Source organism: Crotalus tigris, unplaced genomic scaffold, assembly GCF_016545835.1.
Source record: "Crotalus tigris isolate CLP2741 ecotype Arizona unplaced genomic scaffold, ASM1654583v1 scf7180000017536.10889498, whole genome shotgun sequence".
NCBI classification, from domain to species: Eukaryota; Metazoa; Chordata; class Lepidosauria; order Squamata; family Viperidae; genus Crotalus; species Crotalus tigris.
The window spans coordinates 8,755,001-8,761,666 of record NW_024096460.1 but is presented as its reverse complement, the minus strand read 5'-3'; the positions used below and the strand labels follow the sequence as shown (position 1 = coordinate 8,761,666).

The 6,666-nt window shown below is 34.0% G+C and overlaps 1 long non-coding RNA gene across 1 annotated transcript in view; it reads right to left on the bottom strand.

The window, feature by feature from the left end:
• Positions 1-396: 396 nt before the first annotated feature.
• LOC120309443 overlaps positions 397-6,666 on the bottom strand; it is a 48,663-nt gene continuing 42,393 nt past the window's right edge. The window contains exons 3-4 of the long non-coding RNA XR_005557083.1: positions 1,186-1,579; positions 397-544 (exon numbers count right to left, since the gene is read on the bottom strand). This is a non-coding gene — a long non-coding RNA (uncharacterized LOC120309443). The remainder of the gene's footprint in view (positions 545-1,185; positions 1,580-6,666) is intronic.

Genomic DNA, 6,666 nt, shown 5'->3' with positions numbered 1-6,666 from the left:
AAAAAGAAAAGAAAAGAAACTACTGTGTACGTACATAGGAATGCTACGGAGCCTTTATTTAGTTTTACATTCAGAAACCAGATCTGGGAAGGATAAAAAAAAAAAAACTTACCATTGTATGTTATTCTATGTGAAAAAAACCCCAAATTTTAGATTACCCAGTAATTTATGGAATTACTTACAAATAAATTTTATTAATTAGGATTAACATTTAAAAAATTGGGATATATGCTGAACTTTAGGTCTCTATTGAACTTCTGAGTGTTCCTTTAACAGGATCTGAATTCAAAACTGCTTTTTATGTTTTTCTCTAATCATTACTGATTTTCTCTTGCAGCTGGATCTACCACAAAACTGAATCAGCATTATAGATTGTCATAAGCAAACTTTCCCATTTCCAGTTTTAAAAAGAGTTTTTCAATCAGATGCTTACTCAGAGCTTATCAAATCTTGTTCAATCCTCTTTGATTGCAGTGAATTTCAGAGAACTGCCTCCCAGGTGGATAGTTTCATCCTTTTTTACTCAGACTGAGCAAAACATACTCTGAAAGCAGCAAATCAGATATTCTGAATTTAACTCAACTTCTTGGGAGTGGGCGAACCCCAACAGACTGAATGAAAGTCACTTGTTGCTTAGATTATAAACAAATACATTTATTCACATTTTTTTAAAAAAAGCTACCCAGGTAAGTTTGCAGGAAAATGTGTCATTTTGTGATAAGCGATTTAAGCCATGAATAATTCTTGTTTCTCCTTCCCTATCTACTGGTTCACTCACTATGAATTTTATGAAAATTGTGTTAAGGGAAATGTAGATTTACTGAGAGCAGTGAAGGCTGTGTTGATGGAGCCAGCTACCTGAGTAATCCCTTGCAAGGGAATCTGTTTGATGCCAAACAAAAGTTGCTCTCAGCTGGCTGGAGATTCATAAAAATTGTCTGTCAGTCTGATCCTGTGAAATGATAATATCACCTTTGTACTGATAATCCAGACGCAGGCAACATAGTGCCCACCCAACCAGAGTGTTTATAGATGTTTCCCTTGGCATCTGTCAGGCTCTCTGCCCCATCTAACTAGCATGCAGCAACCAAAGCTCTGCTTCTAGCATTATTTTCAATCAGAAGAATACATCTGGGTCCCACATAGACTCCATTAGAAAATATTAAGGAAAGATAGACATCCTACCTTGCTTTGTTTGGCGGTATGTCCAGCTGCTCAGTAAGAAAAGAGAGAAACCCACAGTCCAAGGGCCATAGGCATCTCTAGACCGATATCTGATAGTGTCCACTTGGATGGTGTAATGTTCTTCATTGTGGTTCAGAATTGTTTTTCACTCTTATCACCTTTTATCATATTCAAGATAAAATTAAGTTTTCCTTTTAGTTAAGTATATGATCAACGTGATTGTGCACTCTTTGAAATGGCTCAAAATAAGAGTTTCAGACAGCCGAGATCTTCACTGCTCTTTGTTAATAACATCAGTTAGCCCCTCCCTTTTTCATTGTACAAGCTGAAAGGATCCTCCTATAGCTTTAGGAATTGCTGAGTGATTTCCTTAAAGCAGTGGCATTTTTTCAACCTTAAAGACAAACAAAGAGAGATGCTATGGTCATATGAGGTCTGAAGCCTTTTCTCCAAATAATATTTGACTCATTTAGTGCGCTACATCATCAGATCACTACCGCAATACCTATGACTCTCTGGCAAGTCAAGGCACTGAGTTGTACCCCTAGATCATCCCATGGTGTTAGAAACAATAGCCAGGAACAACTTCTTCCTATCACACCATCATTACTGTGAATAAATAAATTCCCCTATTAATATGACAGACCTAATCTCAAAAAGTTGACTATATTTACTCACTCTAGATTATTCTGAAATTCTTTCAGTTTATAGTGCTTCCAAGTTTCCAATGAAACCAATGCATTAAAAAAAATCAGCCTGTAGAGAATAAAGATTGTCTTGACGGAGATGTGGATATTATTGAGGCAAAGGGGGCTGAATTATTTTTTTTAGTCCAGAATGAGATAACGTTCAGAAGTAGATCAGGTGGGTTTTCCTAATTTACTGAAGTAGAAGGAGGAAAAGGTACAATGCAGTAAGACATGCAATGTCAGTCCCATTTTTTCCCCAAGTGCTGAACACAAAATACATATCAAAAGCAATCAGGTTTAACAATCGCATCCATATTGAGATCTTGCAGATGTTGTTCTACTATGTTCCTGTGGCAATCTAGTTTATTTCATGCAGTTTCCAGAGGGTGAAAAAGTGCATGGGATGTATCTTCCAATTCCTTGATGCTAAAAAAATTACTGTCTATAGTAGTTATATTATATCTTGCACCATGATATGACTATTTCTGGATGGATAATATTAATATATATTTGCCTGGAATAAAATGAGTCTGGGAAATCAATAAAAGTGGAATATGTTTCAAAGCCACTTGTCTACTACCCTCATATTTTTTCAAAATGATTTTTAAAGAAGGAAAAATGGTATCTTGACTATATCAATGGATGTGACATAACATATAGTTTGATCTTGAGGTTCTACTATGTTTGTGTTTATTTAAATATTTCAGATTTTTCTTTTGCACCATATTATTTATTAACTATAGAATCTTTATTTATGTTGCTACTTTTTCCCAAGCTATATTGTCATTCTCTATATTTTTTGTCAAACAATTCTGACAACTATTGACTGAAATGTCTTATGCAGATTTACATTCTAGTTCTTTTCCATATTAATCTGAACCATGAAATGCAGTATTTCTGCCATTACTAAATTTTTGGCTAAAATAACAGGTTTTAAGAGTCATGGTTCAATATTTAGATTTAAGAAAATTTATTTCTGTTTAGCCCTTTGAATTATTCCACTACTTATTTCTATTGCAATAGAAAATATTGTCTGAAACAATTTTTTAACAAAATCAACCTGACTTCCACCTTTAATTGCTATCAATGTTTTGTTGTCATTAAAGATAAATGCATATATAATTACTTTAATTAAGAAGTGAAAAGTTGATTATTTATTCTTTGTTTTTTCATTATAATTCACTTTGAAAATATATCAGTGGAAAATATCAAACAATATGATACCTACTTTACCAAATGTTTAAACTACTCTAGTGTTTTTAGAAGTTAGGATTCATAGGCTCAGGGAAATCAGCAGTAGATTTTTTCTTCAAGGTAATGAACTTTTTCACCTATCAAAAATCAGATCTCTTTCAGGAAATTCATGAATTGTGACCTATGAAGCATCCTAGGAAAGAAGCAGTGAGTATTCCAGGATTATGCCTTGAGTGAAGGACAGAGATATTTGGGAAGGTGGTCACCACTATGTGAGTGAGGGCCCAGATGCTTTTTTAAAATTATTTGTGTTGTAAAATGTGGGATGCTTCTCCATGTAAGTACTGAGAATGGGAAAAAAGATCTCCACAATTCAGAGTAGGCCATATCAACTATTACTATAGTGTAATTAAAAATAATAGTAACACATCATATTGTAGTTTCTTTAGCATTTAACTTCAAATAATGCTGTTGGCAAATGCTAGACCTGAACAATCATTTGAAAGTGGAGCTTTACAAAACAAGTTCTCAAAGTAGGTTCAAAATTCATTTTATTGATTTGAAGCCCATGATTGGTTATTGATTTATTAAATTTATACGCTGCCCATATTATTATCAAGTAACTTTGGGTGGCTGTTGCTGCATACCCAGTTATTTCTCTACATTGACAATTCCAGCAGCAGTACTCTCTATGCTCAAGCAACTTCAATCAATCAATCAATCAGTCAGTCAGTCAGTCAGTCAGTCAGTCCAGAATAGAGCTGGAAGGGATCTTGGAGGTCTTCTTGTCCAACCCCCCTCCCACTCAAGCGGGAGACCCTATAGCATTTCAGATAAGTGGCTATCCAACCTCTTCTTAAAGACTTTATCCTGAAGCAGGATGCAGTTGCATTAAATTTTTCAAAAGAGCTTTTATCTCTCACCAACACAGTTTGCAAAGCATCCCTTCTAAATGTTTTCTACAGCCCATGGAAGAACTAACCGAAAGTGACTCCATTTGCTTCTCAAATGTCCTAAACCTGCAAGGTAAGCCAGGAGTAGATACTTGCAGCCACTTTATTGCTTTTAGTTTACTTGCTGCCACTATCTGGGGAAATTCAAAAAGGCAGAATGTGGTTATGCAAAAGAGGAAAAGAAAATGAAAAAGATTGGCCTTTTTCTCTGAAGAGGTTATAATGTAATGTAGATAAATTCACCTTCACGAGAAATGGGCAGCACATAACATCTTGGAATTAATGAGTATACATTGTGTGCATGATTCTCAGGCCAGATCATTTTTTAAAAATATCGATCCGTAAAACTGGAGAGCTTTATTGTAAAAATGACAAAGGCTCTCGTGTTTTAAGAAAAGGTTACATGCAGGATGTGCAAGCTCATTCTTAGCAATTCAGTATGGCAACTGGTGCTGCACTTTTAATGAGGGAAATAAAACACCCTCTTAATTGGCTATAAAAGGAGGTAGAACAGAAAGCTACAAAAACATTAGGCTCTATTGAATAGTTATCCTTTTTCTAACAATGCCACAAGTTAATAGGTATGATTTTCATTAGTGGCACTGGTTTCCATAAATGGTACCAAAAGTTGGAGATGGTTTTGAACTCAAAGGCATTGGGAAGAGAATAGAGCAGTACATGGAACAGGTGAATCCCAGGTGAGTTATTCTTTTGACGTCCCAGAGTAAAAACCAAATACATGCCAACTTAGCAAATTACTTTACATTATTTCCTATACAGGATTGCCCCCAAATTTCTTACTCATTATACTCAAATACCAAATATCTCTAGGTTACAACTTTGGGATGAATATAAATGCAAACCTAAGAAACATTTGCAAACAGCTTGGTCTCACTAGTTCAAAAAAGGGAAGAAGGACAGCTCATCTCAGCAAACTTTGGAAAAAAATAATAGACTCATAAGCATTTTTTATATTGCATGATCTATAATTAACAGACTCGGAAACAATATTGAAATATGTGGTGTTCGGTCTGTTGGTTAGAATTTTACAGTATTATAGTGAAATGAGCTTGTTATGGTTTAAGAGTAATTCAAAAACCAATTCCAGTAAAAACATAGCCTGGTAACAGATTTCGTCATTTTTCTTCATTAGAGTCCTGCTGTATTACAGAAACATGCAAAATGAAGACACAGGAATACATTTTATGCAAGGATTGATTTTTTTGTATAACACAGTGTTTTAAGTTTCTTCCCAGAGTGAAGATTTCCTTTGAAATGATCAAATTAGTCATCAAATTAGTAGAGAGATTAAATCAGTTATGTGACCAGCATACTTGTCAACCTGAATACAACTTTGGCTGCTATTGTCAAGCATTCTATATTGGTAAAGACAGGTCTGCTTTCCAAGAGCATCACTTCTACCCAAAGATTAAAAAATCAGAGAGGACTCTCCAGAACGTGAAAAATAACAATTCCGATCATCAACGAGATTCTACATTGCTTGAGAAATCTGTTAAACAGCAATTGTCTGTAATAAATAATTTACATAGTATAATGTATCACATTCTATAGCACATGATGTTCTGTAGGCTAAGAAAGACAAAAAAAAGTTGGTTTTTATATTTCCAAGGGATATAGATTCACTAGAGGGGTTTGTAAAGTCATTCCTTATATTTTCATGGACTGTAGTTACAGAATTTATAGAAGTTACATATTTGACAAATACAATTTTAACATCAAACAATGGTATCATCATAATGCATTTAAACTGAAACATATATTTGCACTCAGATTTGCACACCAGATTCATTGGAAATCATAATGATAACTCAGATGTCAGGCTTTTCTCCAGAAATTCTGAAACACAGTCATGCACACATTTTAATACACAACATTATCTTCAAAAAAGTGTCCAAGATAATATGAGATCATGAGGAGCAAATCTTGTAATCATGATCGTGGTGTACTTTATGAGATCTCTTTTATGAACAAATATCAGCCCACATTAAAATAAACAAAAATAGTTTGTATCAGCATTTAGAAAACAATAGAGAATTCCTTATTAAAAAAAGATGACATAGAATTTGATATATTGAAACAGTATGAAAATTGCTATGTCCTTGTCCTGAAATCAAGAAAAAAGCAAGGGAAGGCATTCAAAAATAGATTAAGGGGAACCAAGGTGCAAATCTATGCTAAAATAAAAATTTCATTGTGGTGTTTTAGAAGTCACTATCTCTTTTTAGAAGTCACTAATTCTTAAACTAATCCATCACATAGGTGCAAAAGCCACATTGCGAGCAAGCAGCAAAAGTGGCCATATGCATCTAATAAATAAGGGACATGATTTGGGTGACAACAATGCAAACATATTCTTTAATTTACTCAAGTTCTGTACTAAGCGAAGATATCTTTTATATTTGGTAATAAGGGGAAAAAAGTTGATTCTCACACATCATTGAATAAACATTTATACAAATTTTTGCTCTATCCTAAACTTTCCCTCAAGTAAATCCTCTTTTAAATAGGAAATTTTAATTCAAGATGTATAATAAATGTGCATTCCTTTAATTTGAGCATTACTGTAATCTAATGTGAATAAAAATGTCACATGAGATACAAAAAGCAACAGCCCCTTTAGGGCT